Here is a 26,277-nt window from a genome sequence, read left to right as displayed (position 1 = left end):
CATGATTTTTTAACCATTCTTGGCTCACACGAGCTTTATGAGACGGTGCCGAGTCCTGTTGGAACGTCCATGGTCTACGCCCGAAATGTTTGCATGTCCACGGCCCTAAAGCAGCTTCTAAAACATTTTCCCGATAATAAGTCGCATCCGCTTTGACACCAGGCTCGATAAAAACGATTGGAGAGCGTCCATCAGCGGTCACTGCCGCCCAAACCATTACTTGCGATGGGAAATTGCTTCGAGTGGCCTACGTAGGCTCAAATTCTCGTATGAGCGTTCGGTCAAGTAAACACGATCGTTTTAAGTGTTTATGAATGGCTCAATTGGGAAACTTTTTTCATCAGAAAACACAATGTTAGGAAATTCGCCACGTTCGTGCAAGCGCAACAGCTTCTTTGCTCTTTCGCACCGAACTTTTTTTTGCTGGGGTGAAAGATCGTGCGCTTTTTGGAACTTGTAAGCCTTGACCTTGAGCTCATTTTTCAATATGCGTCGAATGCTGTCTTGCGATATTTTCAGTTCTTTGGCCATTTTTCTTCCACTTCTTGCGGATTTCGTTCAAGTCGAGCCTTCACTTTCCCAACCATTTCTGGCGTTGTTGCGGTTTTTTTTTGGTCCACCTTCATAGCGTTTTGCAATGCTACCAGTATCATTGTAACGTTTTATAGTGCGATGCACAAACATTTCATTCATTTTGAGGTGACTGAGCTCACGAACAATGGCTGGTTGTGATTTTCCAGCCAAATCACACTATTACATTTGAATTTCATCACAGAAAAAAAAAATCTACAAAACTGAGACGCAAACGCTTTTGATGGCTTATAAACAATATATTGAACTGTCATTAGAACAATTTTGACGTTGAGTTCATGAGCTGTTTTACAGATACAAGCAGTGTGAAGTTGGTAACACTTCGTATCGTTTACCCTGTAGATCAGAAAATTCAGATGCATCGCGTTGAATGAGGTCTAGAAGCGAGTATGATTTCGAATAAATAAAATTAAAGTGAACACTGAAAGAAAATTTCGTATCCAATAAAAGTCCAAGATACTTCAACTCTGTTACACTTTGTGGGGCATTATGAGAAATGGTGCAGGTGTTTAAAACTGACGTATCGAAAATATTAAATGAAAACAGACGCGACCTCACGCACCATCGATGAAGACTTTTCAGTTGAAGTTGGAGCTTCTGAGCATCAATTTAGTCCTTAACGGATGAGAAAATTTGTAAACCATTCGTGCAGAGCAAGAAATTCGAAAAGGAAAAGCATTTGCTTGAGTCATTGATAAAAATGTCTAAAAGAAGAGGCTCTAAGCTGTTCCCTTGGGGGATACCTGAATAAGGAACAAAGTGGTTCAATAAAATTCCATTGATTTTTACCTAACCGTCTGTCCGCCAAATATGACTTAAGTCATTGCAGAAAGTTGGAGTGCAAACCCAAGTAAGCTAACTTGTTTACTAGAATATCGAGCGATACTTTGTAAAATGCCTTAGAGAAGTGAGTATAAATGCAATCAACTTGGAGTCCTTTGAAGAACGATGACATACAGAATGCGCTAAAAACAGGAAGATTAGTAGCTGTAGAGCGGCCAGTTACAAAACGATGATGATTTGAATTAATTAAAGACTAAATTTTGTTATTTAGAATGTATTCAAACAGCTTGGAGATCGTTGATAGCTAGGAAATCAGCCCATAATTCTGACCATCATTTTTCTTTCCGCCTTGAAATGATCTACTTTTTAAAAGCGGAAAGAAAAATTATGATATGAATTATAGGCTGATTTCCAATTTGTTAAAAATAGTCTGAAGAAGAAATGCCAAGGCTGGACAATTCTTAAGCAAAATAGCTGAAAGCGGCCGCCGAATGCGATGGTGCGTGCCTACCATTCGAAACTCGCAATGCGTAGGTTTGAATCTCCATGAAACACCAATTAGAAGAAATTTTTGTGATAGCGGTCGCCACTCGGCAGGCAATGACAAACCTCCGAGTGTTTTTCTGCCATGAAAAAGCTCCTCATAAAAAATAGCTGCTGTTCGGAATCGGCTTAAAACTATAGGTCTCTCCATTTGTGGAACAACAATAAGACGCATGCCAGAAATAGGAGAAGGAGCGCGGCCAAACACTCAGAAACGGGCGTAACCGCCAATTACATACATACCTATATGTATATAAAAAGCTAAAAGCCTGTCAGCATCTTTGTGTGATGGAGGCTTGAGTGAAAGCATCTCCTTGAAAATGTCATCAGATGAGATGCCCAAATTTGGAAATGAAGATATCTCGGATGAAACGTCAAGGGATGGCTCCTGAGAGTCGAGGCATAATTTCACATAAAAAAGCTGCAAATAAATTATCTGCTTTGGCAGGTGTATTGACTAGACTTTTCAACTTTGATAAAATTCCAAAACGACTTTGAAGTAGCTTTGATGTTCCACTTAGTGTTAAGAATACAATTTCGAGGCCGATTCTTGGAAGACCCCGCAACACCAGTTGTTACGGATTAAAGCAAGTTTATTCTGATAGCAAAGGTCAGGCTAAAAACTACTAAATCAATAATTTTATGCAACATCTTCAGCTGTGAATAAATAATTTGCCTACTTAGCTGTGCGAGTTGATCTGTTTATTCAAGTGTTAACATTGCAAATAGAAAAATATTTTAATACTAACTTTACTTACAAACGAAAATAAACCAGTAATTACCCGGATCGGAAAATGAAAACAGATTCCCATTACATTTAAATGCTAAATGTTTAATTAAACTTAATTATGATGCAGGCAGTGTAAACTTGTTTGCCCATCAATTAAACGGTACAGTGAAACATGTAAAGTTGGCAGACATTAATTGTCAGTACCTAATCACATGTACTCGATGGTTAAGTAGTTAAACATTACTTAATCAATACCTTATCTATGTCACTACACACATACAAATAATGATGGGGTCTTGTGAAGTTCTGCCTCAAAGCTAGAAAGCCATGAGTGCACTAAGTAGCCTTGAGGCCATTCAAATACATATAATAATAAAATTGAATTGAATTGCATTGAGGCAGAATTTAAAATCAAACGTCATAGAGTGGATTGCAGTGTGCTTTTTTTTTAATTAAATGTTCGAAGCCAGCCTTTATAGTACATAGCAAGCGATTTCCCCGTCATTTTCATATAAATTATTTACTGAGATTATCAGTTAAAAATTATTACTCTTCCATTTTATTACAAAATACTTTTACCGTTTTGATTTTATGATTTTTAATATAAACTTATAGTTGAAAACATATTTTATTTATTTATTCTTTCATTGCATCAATTATATATTATATATTTATATTTGGCGCTTATACCCTTTTTGGGTGTTTGGCCGAGCTCCTCCTCCTATTTGAGGCGTGCGCCTTGATTTTGTTCCTCAAATGGAGGGACCTACAGTTTCAAGCCGACCCCGAATGCCTGATATTTTTTACGAGGAGCTTTTTCTTGGCAGAAATACACTCGGAGGTTTGCCATTGCCTGCCGTGGGGCGACCGCTATTAGAAAAATGTTTTTCTTAATTTTGGCGTTTCACCGAGATCATGCATCAATTGCTAGTATATTAATTGCAGCAGCATGTACAAGGTGAAGTCCAAAACAAACAAGAACAAACATGGCGCTATCTTTTTAATGAGTTCGTGCGTTGGAAGTTACATCCTTAGCTGACTTCCAGTGAAAGCTTGGTGCCATTCAGTTCAGTGGAAGCGAAGTTATTGCGTCTAAAGAGTTAGTATGTTTACGTCATCGGTACAAAAATGAGTTTCGAACGAAGAGCTAATATCAAATTTTGTTTTAAAATCGGTAAAAGGTTAGCCGAAACATTTGTGTGGCTGAAAAAAGTTTATGGCGATGATTGTCTATTTCGTGCCAGAGTTCAAGAGTGGTTTACGTTTCAGAGATGGTTGTGAGGACATAAATGGCAATGAACATACGGGCCTCCCAAAATCAGTAATCACCAAAAACTCCATGGAAATTCTTCGTAAATTTGTCAAAAATGAGCCGAAATCATAGTTGAAATTCGTGGAATCCGAGTTGAAGACCTCGAAAGCATCGACTTATCTTATTTTAACTGATTAACTGATCATTTGGGTTTACGAAAGGTCTGTGCACGTTTCATTCCGCACAAGTTAATTGAGGACCAAAAATTGCTCAGAGGTCAACATTCGAAAGACCTCATTAAAAAGGCGAGAAAAAACGAGAACTTCCTTTACAACATTGTAAGTGGTAATGAAAAGTGGTGTTTCCAACATGAACCTGAAACTAAGCGTCAAAGTGCCGAATGGAAGGCCCCAAAAACTCGCGTTTGGAGAAGTCAAAAATCAAGTCGATGCTAACTTGTTTTTACGATTCCAAGGGAATTGTCCATTAGGAGTTCGTGACAATGGACCAAACCGTCAATGCAATTTACTATCTTGGAATTTTGAAGCGTTAGTTGCATCGCACTCGTCGAATTCGCCCTGAAACCGCAAAAGTAAGCTGGCGCTTATTGCGGATAATGCACCACCTCATAGATCCACTCTTGTGACAGATTTTTTTACTAGAAATCGCATTTTAACCATCCATCACTCACCGTATTCGCCTGATATGGCTCTCTGTGACTCCTACCTGTTCAGAAAATTGCATCAGACGTTTATAAATCAACAACATTAAGAGGCAACATCAATGATTTGCCTTTTTCAAGACACATTACACTCGAAACACCACCTTTCATTTCGTACTTTTCCTATCATTGCCCTATTCTCAACAGAGAAATGGTTCATTACCATGCACACAGGAAGAAGGCATATGCAAATACAAATATGTGAATTCATATACATATGCGCATATACATACATATATATGCACACTCAAGTAGGAGAGAGCCAGTTGTTGAACATTGCTGAACGCGGGGGCCGATTGTGCCTCTTTGTCGTTCGCTCCGCGCTCTCTCTTTTGTAGTTCAAGTAAGGTAACTCCGCATGAGCAAGATAGCGCCGCATTTTTTGGTGCGTGCAGCCGGCTACATCGAATTATAAGACGTTATCACGTCAATAAACTCGAAGTTATCACAACAAAGCTCCTGTCGTTTCTATTTTAGCTCAGTCTTCTTTATTTTGGACTTCACCTTGTAAATATAGCAACCAGTAATAATACTTTCATTTTATTATGGATTTTTTCTCGTTTGTGCGAAATTTTCATTATTTGTTATTATAATTGATCGGCTAGCGAACTCAGTTGCACTTTTTACTTAAAAGTGGTGATAATATGAAAACATGGAAATAAAAAGAAAATTAAATTGTGGAAATATAAAAATAGTTTTCGAAATATTAGCAAAGCTATTGGGAGAAGAAGAAAAGAGCATACCAATATAAATATGTATGTATGTAGATACATATGTACATATTTACATATTACATATTTTAGTCTGTTTTTGTTTACAATGGAAAATTTTATGACAACTAAAAATCGGTGCTTCAAACTGTGTATAAAATTCACAAAGATTTATATGGAAGACGAGAACTTATATTTATATATTGAATGGGGAAATAGGTTCATAGTGCTTTAATATTTTCTTTTATTTCCCAACGATTTTTTTGCTGCTTTGATAGAACTGTTTATGCTCTACAAAATTACGTTAATTGTGTTTTTGAGTTATTTAATTTTTTATTAGTTTTGAGGTTTAGAAATGTAATACCCAGGAGGCAAAAATCAACATTTTCGACAACGGCTCTTCTTTGCTTTTCATCGAGGTCAAAAAGCTGTCGAAGCAGCCCGGAACAGTTGAGACGTGTAAGGAGAAGGTATCATAGACGAGTCTACAGCACAGAAATGGTTTGTAAAGCTCAAAAATTGCGACACGTCCCGCAGCGGAACGCCTTCTGAATTCAGTGAAGAATGCCTGAAATCACTTTTGAAGGAGAGTGATCTTCTAACCTGACGTTAATTTACGGAAAATATGAACTGCGATCATTAAACGATTCTCAATTATCTTCATCAATGGGGTTTACCGAAAAATTGGTAGTCTGGGGGACTGGGTGCCTCACGAGTTCAACGAAAAAAACAAAGAAAGTCGCCTTCAAATTACTTCTCAGGAAATAGTGCCCATACATAAATATGAATCAAAGAAATGAGTGGATGGCTCTAGGAGATATGTCAAAGCCGAGAGTTAAGCCGGATCTTCATCCAAAGAGAGCCATGATATGTGTTCTGGTGGGACTGGGAGAGCATTGTGCAGTGGGAAATGCTCGAAAAGAATTCCACGGTCAACAAGGAGCTCTACATTGCCCGGCTACACCGCGTGAATGAGACTATTCAACTGAAAGGACCTGATCGACATAGTCAAACCATACTCCTTCACATAAGGTTAGGCTCCATGTTGCGCAAGCCGTCAAAACCGCACTTCAAGAGCTCAAATGGGAGGTCCTTCAGCATCCGTCGTATTATCTGGACCTTGCACCGACCGATTACCAATTTTTCAACCATATGAAGGGCGTTACCCTCGATAACAAGGATGGCTCGACAACTTCTTTGTCACCTGACCAGACGATTTTTGACGGAGGTTGTAAGCAGCAACGGCGAGTAGGTATATAATTGATTAACTTTTTGATATAATTATTGTTTTTTGTTTAAATAAAAGTCTTTGGTTAAAATGCTAAAAATTTATTCCTCAACCTAATATAATATAAATAATTAAATACAAATAACAACACTCTGAATATAAATATTTATTCAATTATTTGAAATCAATAGAAGCACAGATTTTATTTATTAATTTTATATTTTTCGTCGCTGGTTAATAATTAAGCGAGCTGAAATTTGTTAAAAAGGAAACTTAAATCTAAAATCTGAAAAATGAAAAATGAGCTCAAAAATACTCTGCAATTAACCACTATGTTTCCGAGCTGTACTATACTGGTATCTGAGCCTACCATCAACTATTGCGACAAACGAAGCGTGACGTGCACAACAAAAAAAAAAAATAAATAAAAATTAAATATCTGAAGCCGCAGTACTTGTTCATATATGTACTAAATATTAATGTCTGTATGTGATAAATCAATATTAAAACAACAAAATGAAATATATACACACAATCTTTCATATTTTTCCAGACAACAAAGTAAAAGATATATCAGAATAACAAACAAAGAGGCAAGCGTACAATCGACCAAAGATAGCTGCAGCTGAAAATCAATAACTCAATGGCTAATTATCAAACTGCCCGCTGGTAAAACAAAGTGTGGCACGAAACCTGCTGGAGCAGTGTGCAGCAACATGCCGCGCAATTGTACTTTCTGTAGCTGCTCTATGCAAGCAGGCCATTGCAGCGTTAACTGGTTCTATGCGATGGATCGGCGCTTGGAATTTCGACGTTCAAGCGCGTCAAATCACTGATTTCAACAGGCAAACGAATCGATTGGGTCAATAGATCGATTGGTTTAGTAGTAAAAGGCGCTAGATGCAGGAATTTGGGAATGCAAAAACACTCGGGGCTACCACACATCAAATGGAGTTCCATACACAAATTAGGGAAATAAATGAATGCAATGCGCATTTTTATAATATTTTAGTCGATTTCTTCTATGTAAATGATGATATAAATGTTTGTAGGTATGCCATTCTCTGATTTATTTCTATATGCAATTTCTTTTTTTTTCATCCTTAGGAAATAGGTATCTTGTATGTATCGGGTGTCTTTAAGAGCTTGCGAACTTGAAATGATAATACGAAGCAGAAATATTGTTCTTATTTTTATTATATTAGGTGCGCAACTAAGTTCTCGCTGTTTTTTTGATGAAAATACAACTTTATTCTGAAAAAATGGTTACAAGTGAATCATTGAAAGTATTGCCCATCGCTGGCTACTACTTTTTTCCATCTTTCTGGTAGATCTCGTATACCGTCGCGGTAAAAATGTTCATCTTTTGAGGCTATCCATGGACCAAGCCATTTTTTGATGTCTTCATATGAAAGGAACTGCTGCTCAGCTAGACCATGTGCCACCGTTCGGAACAGGTGATAATCGGACGGCGCAATATCTGGAGACAATGGCGGGTGGGGTAGGATTTCCCATTTCAGTGTTTCCAGGTAGGTTTTAACGGGTTTGGCAACGTGAGGCCGAGCATTGTCATGCTGTAGAATCACTTTTTCATGCCTCTTCGCGTATTGCGCCCGCTTCTCGCGCAGTGCTCGGCTCAATCGTATCAATTGAAGTCGATGCCGATCCCCAGTGATGGTTTCGCTTGGTTTTAACTGTTCATAATAAATAACACCAACTTGGTCCCACCAAATACATAGCATAACCTTCGCAGCGTAAATATTCGGCCGAGGCGACGACGTAGAAGCATGACCGGGCAGTCCCCATGTCTTTCTTTTCTTCGGATTGCTGTAATGAATCCATTTTTCATCACCCGTCACGATGCGATGAAGAAAACCCTTCCTTTTTTACCGCTGGAGCAGTTGTTCACAGGCGAAAAAACGTTCAACATCCCTTGGTTTTAACTCATAAGGAACCCAAGTCCCCTGTTTCTGGATCATTTCCAAAGCATGCAATCGCTTGGAAATGGATTGACGGGTAGCTCCTTATACTCAAGCAAGCTCTTCTTGCGTTTGGCATGGAACCTCATTGAGCAATGCCTCCAATTTAGCGTCTTCGAAGGTTTTTGGCCTTCCATCACGCGGACGGTCGTCAAATTAAAATCACCGTCTTTGAAGCGACGGAACCAATCTCGGCACGTTGTTTCACTTAAAGCAGCATCTCCATAAACCTTTTGTAGCTTTCGATCCGCTTCGACCGCCATTTGTTTGCCATATGTCTAAGCTTGGTTTATGACGTTTAGGTTATGTTAGAATCGACTAGCTCACACTGCTGGCGGCATCTATTGACAAACTTAGTTGCGCACCTATTAATTTATGATATGACCAATGAATATGATATGCCGGATATGTCAGCCGCGACTACGGGTTAGATGGTCCATTCGGTCAGTCCAGTTTTTGACTTCTGCTTCCTCTTGACTGGCGCAATCACTGCTTATGCGATTTTGACCGAGTTTAACAAAGCGCGCCAGTCGTTTCTTTTCCGTGCTAACCGCCGCCAGATGGAGACCCCAAATGAAGTCAAGTCCTCCTCCACCTGATCTCCCCAACGCAGAGGAGGCCATCCTTTTACTCTCATACCACCAACTGGTATCGCATCGAATACTTTCCGAGCGTTTGTATCCATTCTACTTCCAATAAATGTGGCCATAAGGCGCCAGTGGTGGCTTGAGAATTGCAAAAAATTGATTATTAAGCGCGCTGTATGGCAAGTTACGTCGTGTTGTTGGAACCAAATGGCGTCTATGTTTAGCTGATTAAGTTTTGGAAATAAAAATTCAGTAAGCATGCTCCTTTCTCCTTTCTAACGACAGCTCCTTTCTCATTTCGAAATACATAAGAACCGATGATCCCATCTGTGATCTATGAACTTAGCGAGCTGACTTATTGGGTTTGATAATAAGTTTTCATCCTTTCTTAGCCGAAGTTACGAATTATTGAAACAATTAAATAATGCACGATATTATGTGACGTATGTGCCATTGAAAGCTACAACTTCACTAATGTTTGGGGAATACGGCGGGTGGGGCAAGATTTCACAATTCAGTTCCTCTTTCTGGACCGATTTAGCAAAGTGTGACCGGGCGTTGTCATGCAGCAAAAACAGTTTGTCATGTCTACAGTTTCATTCTAGCCGCTTTTCTTTGAGAGCTCGATTCAAACGTATTAGCTGCAGTCGATAAAGATCGCAAATGACGGTTGCAGATGGTTTAAGGATTTCAGAATAGATGACACCCTTCTGATCCCACCATAACCTTTGAAGCATGAATATTTTTTTCGTTGTCGAGGGTCCTGGTTCACCTGGCTCCAACATTTTCGATGCTTAAGGTTATCATAATACATCCATTTTTCATCGCCAGTGACGATGCAGAAAACCTTTCCTTTTCTACCGTTCAAGAAGCATCTCATACGTCACCAAACATCTCTCGATATCCTTCTCCTTCAATTGATGTGGCACCCAATAACCTGCTCTCTGCCATTCCCATCGCGTGCAAATGTTTACTGACGATTGATCTGTCAACATTCAACTCTTTAGACAAATCATCAAGGGTTCGCCATGCGCCTTCATCCAATAATTGTTTTAGTTGAGTATCTTCGAATTTTTTCGATGCCCTTTCGCGATTTTTATCACTCAAATTTTGCCACTTTGGAAGCATCGAAGCCACTCTTTAAAAGTGGTATTTGATGGAGCGTGATTACCGCAAATATTGATCAATATACGACACGTTTGGCTAGGTACATCTGGCTGGTCTGAAGAGGACTCATATAGACCACAAGAGTTCGTTGTGTGACCAATGTGGTTGGAGTCGTGTTAAACATATGTAGCTCGACAGCCTTGGTAATAAACAGTTTCAACTTTTGTCAGCAATATCCTTAAGAGATGAAAAGGGATGTTGTAAGGAGTTCTGCTTAGAGCATGGCAGTGGCAAAGTAGGTGTTCTAACTTACCCTTTTCTTCTTCGTATAAGTTACATGCGTTGTGCTGGACCAATCCCATTTTAGTTGCGTGATATGGAGTAAGACATTGTCCTGTCTGTACTCCTACAACTATTTTACATTTCTTCCTTAAGAGTGATAGAATAAAGTTGGTTATTTTCATGTTGCAAGTTCGTAGCATTACTTTGGAAATCCTGTTGAAGGTCGAGGCTTCCCATATAGACTGTTCTTCTAGAGTTAGTTCCTCATCTTGTGCCGTCTTCAAAAGTGAGAGTGAGGGATGTATGTTTGACGTACTCATTCCAGGCAAGCGGGCGCCTACATTAGCAAGCTCATCAATTGTCTCATTTCTCTCTATTCGCTTGTGCCCTGGTACATAGTAAATTATGACCTGTCTATCCTCGCAGAGCACGTACATTTTGGACCTACATACAGTGTTGTACGCATTCCAAGCTAGTCATTACAGCCATTATTGCTTGAATAGCAGCTTGATTATCGATGAAGATGTTTGTTGCCAAGAGTAAATTCCAACGCTAATTTACTTGATTTGGTTGCAGTATAAATCTCAACTTCAAATATGCTACAGTGATTTGGAAGCCTGAAAGACTTTTGGAGATCAAACTGCAAGCAGAAGAGAGCCGCTCCTACCCCTTGCGTCATTTTGGATCCATCTGTAAAAAAAATTGTATGTCTGGGAAGCGGATTCTAAACCCTTCTGTCAGCAATTCTGTTCTATAACAAAATCAGGCCTCTTGACAAAGTTTTCTTGTAGAATAACATAGTATGACCTTCCGTTTATGTCCTGTAAGTCGCTGTGATCAAAAAGACTTTGTAAGAAATGTGAAGTCATTCTCAATTTTAGTGCAGATCTTTGACTGAGTTTCTTACCTCTAATTATTATTGAACTAAAATTGGATGAGCTATAAGACTGCATGCTCAGAAGAGTTTTAGAAGTTTTGATTACGTGTGAAAAGTTGGTCATTTGGTTGAATTTTTCTACATTTCGTACCCGTACAAAGTTGGGAATTTTGGTTCGTATTACTTTTGTTATACCTCGAACTGTATTTTTATTGAAAATTTATTAAAATTAAATGCCAAAATTTATTATCAGAAGGAGTGGGCGGGTGTGTAATATTTACACAAGAAGTGAGTTTTGGTTAAAATTCCGTATGCTACACATTTATCGGAAGAGGAGCGCGGATTGGTAGGGACCTTAGAGAAACTGGTACAAAAATTTCCGATATTTTCCGAGCTGCTAAAGTGAATGGACAAAAAATTTCTAATTTTTTTTCAAGTGCCGATAATTATGGCAAAATTTGGGACTGTGGCAGCCAGTTTGACATGGATGAAATTGCAGTTGAGAGAGAAAAGTATACGCCTTACCTGGAGGTCAAGACTCATCGCAACATATCCAGAAGAATTTCGAAATCCCTCCACTGCATTGATAAAACTTGCTGCTTTTGTTATTGATTTTTTGTGTTAATCAGATATAAAAAACTGCCGTAGCCGAATGGTTTGGTGCGTGACTACTATTCGAAGTACGTAGGTTCGAATCTCCGTGCATGAAACACAAAAATGCAGAAAAAGTTTTTTCTTATAGCGGTCGCCTCTCAGCAGGCAATGGCAAACCCCGGAGTGTATTTCTGGCATGAAAAAGATCCTAATATAAAATATCTGCCCTTCCAAGTCGGCTTGAAACTGTAGGTCTCTCCATTTTTGGAACAACACGAAGACGCTCAGCACAAATAAGAGGAGGAGCTCCGTAAAATACCTAACAGAAGTGTAAGCGCCAATTATATATTGTATTATTTTTATTTCTTATTTTTAATTTCATTTTATTTTTTGTTTTTAGATATAAGTAAATAATTGAGTAGATAAAAGCTAAAATATAAAAAAAATAACAAACGGTTCTTTTAAATTACTAAATTTTCTACATGCATTTTTTTTTGTCTTGCTCTTTTTTGTGCCCATCTGTTGCAGCTACTGCCATTACATTTGCCATCAATCATTGCAGCTTGAACAAGCTGCTTGCGGCATTGCCTACAGCAAAGGCAGCTTAAGCATATACAACAACAACAACACTCAGTTTATTAAAAGCGGTAATAAAATTAAATGGACACAATTTTAACTCAAACCACTCGCATGTTGGCCAAAAGCGGGGCAATCAAAATGGCAAATCCAAAGCAAAAAAAAAAAACGCAAAAAGAAACAAAAAACTATCAAAAGCGCAGCACAGTTTTTGCGAGCGCGCTGATACGCACACACGCACACACATACTCAAGTATACGAGTACAAAGTAGTGGCGGGTAGTTGCAGCAAATCGCTTGCGCTTATTTTTTGCAACGACTTGTAAACAAACCTGTTGTTTTTCATTTTGTTTTCGCCATAAAATCTGCGCCGCTGCTGGCTGCTGGTTTCTGCTTTGCTGCTCTGAAAATCCATTCATATTAGCCGGCAAGCTGTGGCTGAGGTTCAGTCTCCAATCGGACGTTGCTCGGTGCACAACTTTTATCTGCCAAAAAAGCAAAGTTACAGTGGAATTTGACGAAAAGAAAATTGTGAAAAAATTTGTAGAAATTGTAGTTTAAAACTACATTGCATACGCGAAAAGAAAAAAAATTAACAAATTTGCAGTTAAAAAACTATTTTGCACTTCAAGCACATTTGTGGAGCTCAGCTTGATTCTAAACAATACAGCAGCCGTCTGTCAAGCAAACGCAGTGTTTAGCCAACGCGTATGTACCCTCCTAACTTTATATGCAAATACTTAGCAACAAATAAGTAAATTACTGCACTCATATTTATAAATTTATTTACGGCCTATTAGCGGTGTTGATTTTGTCGCGCGTCTGCTGTAATTACAGATTGCCAAGTGTCATCACACAAACGCGTATGTGTGACTTTCATGTGTGCATTGGGCAATTAATGCATGCGGCACTAAAAAATGAGCACGTAATAAGAGTGGCGGAACTCTATTTACAATCGAAAAAATAAATATTTGCCATTGTCTTACATAAAAGGTGTAAAAATACAAAATAAAAAAATTCCCTAAAATTACAAAAAAAAAAAACTCGTTTACATTTGTAAAATATTTGCATATTTTGTATTGCCAAAAATCGTTTGAAAAAGTCCAACGAGGTTTCGCGCAAGTGTGAGGCGCAAAATAACAAACTTGTTCATATTTCTTAAACACTTCATTGACGTTTGCGCATGTGAACGTTACACGTAGTAAATTGGGTGCGAGAAGTCAGCTAACGCACAGTTGACATACACCCGCAGATAGACGCTAGAATGACACGGCTTAACCTAATACAATATAATTTTTAATAGATAAATACAAAGGTTGAACAATTTAGAAGTACCGGTTTTGAAATTGAAATAAAACAAAGAAAATAAAGGGTGACTTTTTAAGGGTTATAGGAAAGTTTTTCAAAAAAAACACACGTAAAATTCAGAAAAATTCATGAAATTTTTAGTTAAGTCGATAGTACAGTCCATATAATTTAATGTTTGAAGATTATATCATGCAAATGTGGACCGCGATGGCGCTTCAAATGGTCCATCCGCTTAGTCCAATTTTGGCATACTCTTTCCAATGTTTCGGCCGGTATCTCACATATAAATGCTTTAATGTTGTCTTCCAATGCGTTACTTGAAGCAGGCTTGTCTGAATAGACATGAACTTTAGCATAGCCCCACAAAAAATAATCTAAAGGCGTTATATCGCACGATCTGGGTGGCCAATTGATAGGTCCCAAACGTGAAATAAAATGTTCACCGAACTCGCCTCTCAACAAGTCCATTGTTACGCGTGCTGTGTGACAAGTGGCACCGTCTAGCTGAAACCACATGTCATGCAAGTCAAGCTCTCGCAGTTTGGGCAAAAAAAAGTTGGATATCATTTCACGGTAGCGCTCACCATTCACAATTACGTTACGATTCGCAGCATCTTTGAAGAAGTATGGCCCAATGATACCTCCAGCCCATAAACCGCACCAAACTGTGACCTTTTCTTGATACATTGGTAGCTTTTGCAATTCTTCTGGCTGATCTTCACTCCAAAATCGACAATTCTGCTTATTTACGTACCCATTGATCCAAAAATGAGCTTCGTCGCTGAACACAATTTTTCGATAAAAACGTGGATCTTAAACTTTCTTAACAGAACACGCATTTTTATAATAAAATTCAATGATTTGCAAGCGTTGTTCGTTTGTAAGACCAAACTGAAGATGTTTGACAGTGAAACAAAACACGAAACGTGCGTCAGCTGTTTAAACCAACTGTTTAAAAAGAAAATAGCTAAAAAATCACCCTTTAGAACCATTCAAATCTTGGTAGCAGCTGCGCCGTAGTTCGGTCAACCGTAAACACCAATTTTGAATGACTCGCTGGGGGATTTCCGTTGGTGTCTCGTGAATTACTTCGGTAATGTTGGCTTCCAATGTCTCAGTCGAAGCTGGTTTATCCACAAAGTATTAAGACTTTACATACCCCCACCAATAAAAGTCCAAAGGTGTGATATCACACGATCTTTTTTGGTCTATTCACTACTTCGAGACGAAAAAAAATTGTCCACCGAAACGACGATGCAGTAAATCCATTGTTTCATGGGCTGTGTGGCAAGTAGTGGCCATCCGCCGACCGCCGTTTTGTTGGAACAAAATGTTGTGAAGGTCACGGGCTTCAATTTTCGGCAGCATCGGTGTTCGCTATTCACTCTTACATTGGCGCCAGTCTCGTCTTTGAAGAAATATGGGCCAACGATTGCTCCAGCTCTTAGGTCGCACCAAACGGGTGCTTTCAGTGGATGGCTTCGGGTTGCTCTTCACCCTAAAAATGGCAATTTTGCTTATTGATGTAGCCATTAAAGCAAAAATAGGCCTCATCACCATACACCATAAGTTGACCTGATTGCGCCATGAACAATTTCCACAGTGCGTGGATTTTCGTAATATAATTTTGCGATTTATAAATGTTGTTGAAGCGTAAGTTTTTGCATGGTGAAAGATCAATGAATCCTACAAAAAAATTGTGTATTTAGTTTGACTGTAGTCACGCGTAATCTGTCAAAAGCAACCCTATGGAAAAACCTTACCTCTAATCTGATTACCTTTTACATGCATACTATATAGTATAATATTTAAATATTATTTAGCACAGCCCCTGACAAATGACAGCACTACAATATTTCGACTATGTTTTTTTTGTATTTTGACTATTAATATTTTTTTCTTTTAAGTATAGCTTAGTTTCCGTATAAATGAAGTTTGAAATTTTATACACCAATTTGAAAAATTCCAGCATTCATCACAAGCTCAACGTTTTTAGTTAGAATTTATATAAAAATTGCTGGTATACAACTTTATAGCTTACTAAATTTTAGCCTAAAAAAGTGCAAGTTTGAAGTTGCTGAAAAATACCGTTGATTTTTTATAAATTTTTTTGCTGACGGTGTTATGCACTTTGCTTGTACGAAGCAATTTCTTATATTTTTCTGCTGAAGCGTGTGATATTTAAATGTATAATATAATATATGGTTTTTGTTTGGCAATGGAAAAAAATGTACATTCAAGAAATGAAAAAAAAACACAAAAAAAAATCACTTTAAAACTAGTCAAAATATTGAGGTGTTATAGTTTTATCGCAGGCAGTACGTACTCATATCGAGTTCGTTGCTTAAGTCTTTTGTTTTTCATTAGCTGGCTTCGCACTGCGTCTTTTAATGGCTTTTTTTTTAGCGCTAAATGTTAAACATGTTAAATATGACACAAATAAAATATGCCGCATTGTTGTTTGAACTGCTCCAATGGCATATTCATACAAATTGCAGTGAATGAAAAACAAAGATAACAATAACGCGCATATGAATAAACAAGAGCAGTCAAGAAGTCCCTCAAAATTCAAATGCGTTACATTCAGTTCGGCGAAAAACGTACTTTTAGCAAAATATACTTTATTTAACGTTTATTTGATATTTTTTTGTTTTTTTGTTTTTTGCACTCCAGATAGAAGTGCAGTACAGGCCAGGTGGAGTGAATTATAGAACTCTAATCAGGATTTTCAAGTTTATTCATACGTTAAATAAACAAATTTCATTTAAAATGCCTTATCATATTCACATTTTCATAATTTAAACTAATTTTTTCCAAAAAAAGATTTCAATATTGGCTCGCTCCTTTTTCCTTTAAAATGCTCCTTTCCAGCTTCACCGCTGAAGTTTCGAACTGCAAATATATTCGTGAGCTTTATCAAAAGCTGTGACAGATTCTGACGCATTCAAAAATTCTTTATTCACTCTATAAAAAAAATAAATAAAGTTTACAATCTTTCCAAGTAGGCAGGATTAGAATGAGGGCAGTCACACAGCCCAGACGCACTTAGTACAAAAGATGCAATTTTGGTACACTACAGACTTTTATTAGTCGAAGTCCAAGTCTTGAATTGACTATGGATTTGCCCATGTTTTCTATTTTCTTTTCTGCAATTTATTTCAAGTTAACCATCGAGAATCCCCCCAGCATTCTATGACGTAGAACACCCAGACTTGGGCACTCACACAGCTAGCGAAAGACTGTTTGCTTAGATTCTTTTTCATTGTCTTCTATATCTATCGTACGAGTAGTACGGCCACCCCATCCTCCTGGCTTGGTCTCGCAAAGGCCAGTGACCACTTATTGTTCAAGTAATTCTGAATATGTCTGCTCATGCCTTTCTGAAAAACTCACCAGGTCGAGATTTGTTGAAATTTTGTCACGTTTATTTCGTTATTTTATAGGTATCTGTGTTAGCCCATCTGTCAAAGGCCTGCTTCTGAAATAGCGAAAAGATCACCCCTTTGTGCACGCATTTTCTATCTATTTCTACTGCTTCGGATTCATTATAAGATACCCCCTTTCTTGCGGAATGAACTTCCTTAAATTTTACAAAAGTATCCGTTGGCGTCTATTTCAAAATGACTGTCACAACAAAAATAGCTCACAGGTCAATCAGAATCAGTTAGGAGGCGTTGTTTTGAAAGTTATTTCTTGACTAGAAAATTGTTAGATATGAGAAGTCAACTGCTTGTGTACTAATTTCCAGCGACCTATTGACACACCCTCGTGCGCTTATAATCTATGCAACTGGCTAATTATTATCGATTGATACAAGCCGATGGACTTTGTTCTCACTTGACTTATTATCTTAAATAAGGGTATTAACTGGTATAAATATTTCCAAGCTATAAATACACTTTGTACTTAATAGCAGGCATCAAGTTTATTGCTGGATTAGTTGTAGTACGTGGGGTATATTCTTGTTTTTTTACAATGAACAGTTAGTAACTAACTTTTTTCAATTGTATTTATGCACTTATTATCCTCAGTAATATTATTTTTTTACGTATCAAAGCGATGCCATTTGCAGTTGTAGATAAGACAATGGCGAACAGCGCAATTAATGAGAACTATGGGATTTTTGTGATAAACGGCAATACACTTGAAATAATTGCAGGTGGTGCAAAATTCATCACCCTAATGGGGATTTATAATTTTTGTAAATGACGTCGTACGCCAAACACATTTGACATGTCTGAATCAGACAGCTGGGGTACACAAATAGACAAACAAAGGAGTGCGTAAAGGTCAAAATAAAGATTTCCATCAGACAAAATAATTTTTTTATTCAATAAAAAGTTACTCAGAAACAAAATTGTTTAATAAATTTAACGCCACCTTCCATGTAATATTATGAAATATTAGTGCGACATCTACAGTGCGTTCCATAACTATATCAAAGGGGTTTATTGACGAGCTTTGACAATTTATTGATTTTCTATTTAATTTTTTTTTTTCATCAAAATATAGTTCATTATATTACAACAACCATATAAATATAAGCTTCAAACTTTGTCCAAATTAAAAAAAAAATAATAATTCGAAAAATTTTCATCAAAATTTCAAAAGTTTTAATCGGGATTTTTAGAAAAATTTCAGGTATGCAGTTTCATTGCCCATTGAATTTTAATATAATAAAAAGCCAGTTTTAAGGGGCTCGAACATTTTTGATAAAAAAAAAATAAACAAATTTTCATCAAAATTTCAAATTTTTAGAAAAATTTCGGGTATGCAGTTTCATTGCCCATTGAATTTTAGTATAATAAAGTGCCAGTATCAAGGGCCTGAAACATTTTTGATTAAAGAAAATTCAACAAATTTTCATCAAAATTTCAAATTTTTATAAAAATTTCGGGTATGCAGTTTCATTGCCCATTGAATTTTAGTATAATAAAGTGCCAGGTTTAAGGGCCTGAAACATTTTTGATTAGAAAAAATTCAACAAATTTTCATCAAAATTTCAAATTTTTATAAAAATTTCGGGTATGCAGTTTCATTGCCCACTGAATTTTAATATAATAAAGTGCCAGTTTCAAGGGCCTGAAACATTTTTGATTAAAGAAAATTCAACAAATTTTCATCAAAATTTCAAATTTTTAGAAAAATTTCGGGTATACAATTTCATTGCCCATTGAATTTTAGTATAATAAAGACCCAGTTCTAAGGGGCTCAAACATTTTTGAATAAAAAAAATTGCACAAATTTAAATTTTTTCAGAAATTTTAGAAACTTTCTTAGAAACTTGCTCAATATAAGGAACGCCTTAAATTTTACCCGAAAAATTCTCAATGCCGCTTACAAATAAATGCGATTTTTTAGCTGGTTGCAGCTCGCACTTTACTATACCGCAATTCAATGGGGAAGAATCATAATTTTTCTATAACTTCCGATTAAAAAGTTTGTTATTCGGATGAAAATTTTTAGAATTTTTTAACATTTGCATAAAGCTGGAAGTTAGATTTATATGCTTTGTAGGATAATGAACTATATTTTCATAAAAAGATTGTTAAAATAAAATGAGAAACAAAAAAGTTGTCGAAGCGTATCAATAAGCCCCTTTGCTGTAGGTGGGATACGGTACACCAGACAGGCTAGTTTACTGGGGCGGCAGCCCTTGGTCGGGAAAAACTCGAGTCATTCCGGTAACGTAGAACCGACTGCCATGGGAATGCTTGCTGTAGTTATTTGCCATAAAATTCATCGAACTGAATTTATGTTTCCATTAATTTTATACCGAGTATATTATATTAACATATTAGATCATATTCTACAAAATGCATGTCCCCGTCAGCTAAAATATTATTTTCCAGAATAACACAAGAAAAAAGAAAAAAAAGGAAAAAACTAATTTAATAGCTGCAATCCATTGGATGCTTAATAGAAAAAGTTGAAAAATTTAATTAAAATATATTACAACGAAATTAAATCGCCAATAGCGAAAAAGCAATTACTCATATAAAATGGACAAATATTAAAATCAGGGGTTTTAGTTATTGTGAAATATTCCTCGAAATTCATTTGTAGCCGAGTTGAGGATTGACACAAAAGAAGAATAGGTGGAATACTAAATGGCATTTTTTAAGTTAGAAATTTTTTGATTAAAGAAGAAGTAAAACGAATGTGATTAAGCAACTGATTCCGATATGAAAAAGAAATCCATAATAAATTCATGAAATTGCATTTTTTCAGTTATACATTTTTTGATTAAGGACGGAGTAACACCAAAGTGATTGGTTTTTAAGCGATTGCGAAATATCAGTTTGGGGGCAAATTATTTCTGTGTAAAATTTTTGCGCAAATGGTTTCAAACTGTTTTATGGTGATATTCTGGGCGATGCTAAGACTACTACGTAGCTCGTAGGACTAACGACTGCTGTCTAGTCACCGCTAGGCAGTTTTGCTGAATACTTCGGCTACCAGTTGATGACTCTATTTCAATTTGCCTTCCTGAAATAATTTTTTGTCAGTCTGATCAGGTGTAGGGGAAACACCATAAGACTAAGATCCAAAAAGTAACATTTAATAGTGGCGAATTTGTAGATTAAAAAAAATATATATTAATAGCAAAACCAAACCCGTTTAGCAGTTATGTTATTCACTTCAAGTTATACTCAAAAGTAAACATTAGCATATTGAGGGCTAGGAAGTAGTCACAACTTAACCTTTTCAATTCAGTGAGCTTCGGTAGACACTAAAACAACAAAATGCTTTTATTAGAAATAAAAAAAAAATCACAAAATAAATAAAAATCATAAATGATACTTGCCACTGCTGTAGCAAAGAAATAGAGGCAAACAGCAGAAAGATGAATGTGCAGATATGTCGCTGGAGCAGCTTACAAACATAAACTTGCATAATACACAAGCTCGTACACATCTAAGGGCTTAGAAACATAGGAGGTAGTTGGGCGAGTTTATACCTACTCCGATATGTGCACAAGCAATTAAAAGCTGAAACGTTTCGGTTGCTATGTAAATAACAAACTTTGATAGTCAGTCGGTCTGGTGGTGAGCATGAGTTCATTTAGTTCGACTTGCCAGCCATTTTCGTTGTATGTACCCAATACAAAAACTACAGTAAGTAAGACAAGGCCGTGTCATGAACTTGTGCCGCATCGTTGCATCATTTAAAAAGTGCTATTTAAGGGCATCGCGATCTCAGAAACGTTTAATCGTTAGCGCATCTGAGCAAGTTTTATCTTTCCTTATCCTCCTCTCCTGCCCCACTCGTTACAGAAATTGTTGGTTTTCAGCTGCCAATTAACTGAATTTTTAATGAATTATCGTTTTCAATACTCGTATTTCTTTATTTTTTTTTAACTATTCTCGCACTTCTCTTTCGTCAAATAACTGAATATTTAATGAATTGTTGTTTTCAATCTTTCTTTGTATTTCTCTACGCGTATTATTCTCGCACCTCTCTTTCACAACCGCGCTTCATATGGGCCAGCATTTATGCTTGTACAGTAATTATTTACAAAAAATCTTCGCCACTTCTGCTCTGCTGCCAGTTAGCGAATTTGTGAGGCATTTTAGTAAACCAAAAAATGAATATTTAAAAAACTTTTTTTTCAGTAAGTAGCTGCTTAAGTTGCTTACAAATACAGGCTGCGTAGAGCTTAGTGACAGGTTAAGTTAAGCTAAGTTTTGTAGGCTAAAGTGCTAGCCGCGGTATAAGTTAGGTTAAGTTAGGTTAGCCTAAGACAAGACACTCGCTGGCCCTAAGGCCCATTGTGATATCAGCATTTGATTTTCATTCCCTTACTTAGTTGCTCAAACCACTTAGATCTTTTTAAGAAGGTTACTAGTCCCTCCAGTGAGGTAGGTAAGAGAAATGGTTGAATTGCCGGTCTGGCACTCCTCAAGTCCAGACAAACAAAATCTCAAACTTTTTATATCTATTATAATTTATATATAAAAGGTGATCAATGTAGCGGTATCGGATTTTAAACTGAAATAAAGCCACGGGACAATCTTTATTATTTTTGTGTAGAACCGTTAATTACACTTATTTTTTAAGGGATGAGGGGTAGGTAGTCAGAGGACCGAAAAAATGTTGATTTTCAATCATCTTTTTTTTTGCTAGTCAATTGCTTTATTTTACAAAAATAAAAACATAGCACTAATACATCATGTTTCAACTTGACTTAGGCAAAATCTCAAAAAAAAAAAGAAATTCTTGTTTCCCTTGCTCACTCCTTTCTGGAACATAGGACCTCGATAAGACTTGTCTTGCGTTGGTTTCGTTAATCCATTTGATTTCTGACAGGGTAGGTGATTAGCCTGCCTACTCTGGCTTCTCTTCAGTTGTCGAATACATTTTTCGCCTAGTTATCGCTGTTTGTGTGGAACCCGTTTCTCCAGAAATCTCTTGCGGTGATCATCACAAGTCCTTAGAGATTCATCTAAAATCAATCGGTCAAGAGAAATTAGTTTTATTAATAGATAATCTTGTGCCTCATCGGAGCTTTTTTTGTTTTCAAAATTAACAATATGGCGGCCTGAGGAAATATTTTTCAGATTTTCGAGAAAAAAACCAACAATTAAATGTTTAAAAAAATCGAAATTTTTGGAATAAAATCGTTCGATCAGGCACTAGTTTTTTATGTTTTTCAAATAATAAAAAATCAGAGTATAATTTTATGGAAATCTACCAAGCGGTTTTAAAGTTACAGTGATCACCAGTTCAAAAACATAGTTTTGAGAAAAACGCATTTAAAGTTTTGCTATTGAGCTCCGAAGCGCCCTTTGTTAATTGTTGAATAACTCGAAAGGTATTTGTCGGATTCACTTCAAATTATTCACTTCATAAACTCAAAGATATTATACTTTAAGAAAGTGCAAAAAAAAAAATTCAATTTTTTGAAAATTCTGACTACCCCTAACCCCTTAAAGATAATCCTTTTTAAATGTTAGCCAATAAGTCAAATTGTTAATAGTTAGATAATTTGCTTATTATTTTAAAAATAGATTGCAAATAAACGACAAAAAAAAAAAAAAAAAAAATGTTAGCCGCAAGGGCGCAGTAAGCACCATTGTTAGCACCCTGTAACTCATAACTGCAAAAAACAGCTAACGATTTTTTTTAGTGTGAAATGTCAACTTGACAACGAACATAAACTTTAAATTGCTTGATCGCTAATTTCGATATCTCTCGCTGCAGCCATCTACCGAGAAAATATGGGATTTCTTTTTCCCCAAACTAACAAAATTATCAAGTAGAGAAATAGTGAAATCTGTAAGAATCTAAATTTTTTTCACATTTTATTTTAAAACAAAACCAAGGTGTATCTATTTAAAGACCCTTTACCCAAACAACATTTAAAATCGCTCACTTATGAAGAGTTGCAAAGCACGCCAGATATTAGCTGGTTTCTAATACATTTCTATTATTACTTTTAAACATTTGTATTCTGCATATATTTGTGCAATATGTGTGTGTATGTACATTAGGGTAGATCGCTTTTGATTGACCTGCAGAAAGTTGGCTTTCTATCCCAGAAATAGCGCGGCAAAGTATAACATTTTTTGCGTTTGTCGTATGTTAAGAGACCAGACACCATTACTAAAAAAAAAAATAATTATACGTCCAATTCAAACTTTCCAGTTTTACTTCCCAAAATTGTGAACATACATACATGCGTACATATATATTTGTATACTTGTATTCACTTTGGTTGTTGTTAGCGTTCGAATTGATTTCAAAGCGTTGTCATTGTCTGTTTAAGTAACTCATAACGCTGTTTTATGTTATAAGACGTATTTGGTGGCATCAAATGACTCTCAGGGACGAGCATGCATTGTGGGTGATAGGTTGCGTCGATTTGTATTATTTAATATTTAAATGATTTAAATTTAAAATCTTTGATATATGAAATAAAATTTCATTTATTTTTCCGCCACAAAAGTTTATTCCAATATGGTAATATTTTGTGATTTTTATTAACTCCAATAAGGGCAGTGTTCGCTGTTGCTTTGCCAATTCTTTGCTTATATCATCGCTTCACCTTAATGAACATACATACATATATGGTTTTGCAAAATTAAATAAGGTTAACTTTCAAAATCGAAACTAATTTGCAATGCAATTTTTAGTTGCCAAAAATAACACTGCGCAACACAAAAAAATAATCATGGCATAATATCTGCCAGACACCGTTTTTCAAGTTAACACACGAATTTATTTTCTGGCGAGGCCGATAGTCTTAGTAGCTAGTGCCTCTTCTTTGTAATATAGTTATTTATAATTATATTTCATTATTAATAAATAAATAAATATTTTCTGGCGGAGCACCCCACTTAAGTTAAATGAAGCGGGTCGCTGGAAAGAAAAAATTGGTTGGTCATGCCCGTCTATTATTGCGACAAATTTAGTACAACTCGGAGAAAACTAATTACATCATCCCAACGGTAACATTCTATAGGAATTTTACCAGTCTCTTTCCCTCTCAGGAGGATGGAGTAAGGGATACTCACCGAATAACTCCGAAACTATAGTCTCTACAGACGGCTCTCAAACGGATTGGGGTTTTGGAGCTGGTATACGTTGTCATAGACTCAGAACTGAAAAATCTTTGCGACTTCATAATGCTTGCAGGGTATTTTAGGCGAAAGTACTGATAATTGGGGGTTACTAATCGCAGATTTTTCTTTTAAGTTTAGTACCGCTATTCTTTTGGATAACCAAGCTGCAACTCAGGTACTAGAATCGGCTGCAGCTACTTATACAACTCGTAGAACAGAAGAGTTTAAAGACACGCGACACGTACTCTTCTACTGTCCAAGGTTCAAAAGAGAACTTGAGGAGTTAGCCATGATCTTTGGAAGACATCCAAGTGAGACAAATTTAACTGGCGGTATGTGCAATTCAAAACATGCTACATGCAAGTTTGTCAAACAAGTATTCCGTATACTACGCAAGCAGGATGAACAAAAAGGCGAGCAATAGAGCTATTTCAGTAGCGATAGCTAGCGCTAAATAATATCGATGCCCTGAGCTGCGTCTGATCACAGCCGTGCTTAACAACAAGTGCTGGATTCAACACGACACAGTGTTCCAGAGAAGGTCGACTCAAACGTACCGGCGACAATTACATACGCTTGAGTTAACGGCTCACTGAAGTTCTATCTGCTTCAGACCGAAAGTAATGGATACTATCAGTTACGTACATATAACCTCCATGCGTCATAGATAGAGAACCTGGAGCAGGTTTCTTTTCTGATAGATAGACTTTACCCTCGATGTAGTGCAAATGCGGTACCGGGAGGGAAGTCATCTGAAGAGGAGAGGTTTGGTTTAGCTGGAGCATGTACCACAAATAATTTGTGCGACGGCGTCAATCAGAATGTTTCTGACATTTTTATACTCTCCATCCCAAAAACAAAAAGAAAAACAGGGGTCTGAGAACTTCGTTTGCATGAAAACAAGAACCTCAGTAGGATTGGACCATAGCCATCTCTCAGTTCTGCGGTTGGTCTTTTGGTATTCGTCAATATGTCTTTCGTGAGAAAAAGAAGGCGTTTTGATCGGAACGAGCTCTCGCTATTCTCATGTTTGCTCCGACATACCTAAACTACCTGCTGCATATAACGCAGGACTTAGACCGGAAATCTTCATGGGAAACTTGGCGAATAATACACACTGAAGCAGGATACCTCGCCCTCATTGATTGTGAAGGATTTTCATCAATGATCGCTTGCACTTGTTGAATGAGCGAATTCAGCAGATCGAACAGTGTCAGAATATTTCTTGTATTTTTTGAGTTTTGCAACGGATGCTGCATTGCCGTCTAATGCTTCTCATTTACGACGATCTTTAAAATGAAAGAGCAGGCGCACTTATGAGAATTAGAGATTTCTAAGTCAGTGGCTGAATCGATTACTGCATCACTTTTTGTTTCCTGAGTTAAGTGGTAGTAGGAAAAAAATTATGGTTTCGGACAGTTATAGCCACATTAATGCATGCCTTCCACTACCATATGTACCCTGTATATATGTAGTCATATACACCGATAATAAATTTGAGGTGAGTCCCGAATATCTAACAATCCAAAAATTCTATATTTGAGATGCGTATAATAAAGGGTTTTCGCAATAAGAGCTGCTATTTTGATATTCAAAAAAAGTGCTATTTTTTAGTATAAATTATCGGATGTTTATTTCATTATAAAGAGGAAAGAATGCCGTTAATAGTGAAAAATAACTTCAGGAAAATGACCACCACTACCACGCTGACAGGACAATATCCTTCTCATGAAATTTTCCATAACCGAATTGCAAAGTGGCTGCCCCATGTCCTCGATAGCCTCACGAATTCCATCTTTGAGGTCTTGAATCGACCCTGGGCTGTTGGATGTTGGCGTAGACCTT

The 26,277-nt window shown here is 36.8% G+C and overlaps 1 protein-coding gene across 4 annotated transcripts in view; it reads left to right on the top strand.

Annotated features, from left to right (window-relative positions):
* Nucleotides 1-13,015: 13,015 nt before the first annotated feature.
* The window catches only part of LOC128866774 (putative fatty acyl-CoA reductase CG5065), a 61,274-nt gene continuing 48,012 nt past the window's right edge, over nucleotides 13,016-26,277 (top strand). For all 4 annotated transcript variants that reach the window (XM_054107751.1, XM_054107752.1, XM_054107755.1 and 1 more), the window contains exon 1: nucleotides 13,016-13,267. The gene's annotated coding sequence lies outside the window, so the exon portion shown is untranslated. The remainder of the gene's footprint in view (nucleotides 13,268-26,277) is intronic.

This window comes from Anastrepha ludens, chromosome 6 (genome assembly GCF_028408465.1).
Source record: "Anastrepha ludens isolate Willacy chromosome 6, idAnaLude1.1, whole genome shotgun sequence".
NCBI classification, from domain to species: domain Eukaryota; kingdom Metazoa; phylum Arthropoda; class Insecta; order Diptera; family Tephritidae; genus Anastrepha; species Anastrepha ludens.
This window is presented reverse-complemented; position numbering and strand designations above follow the sequence as displayed.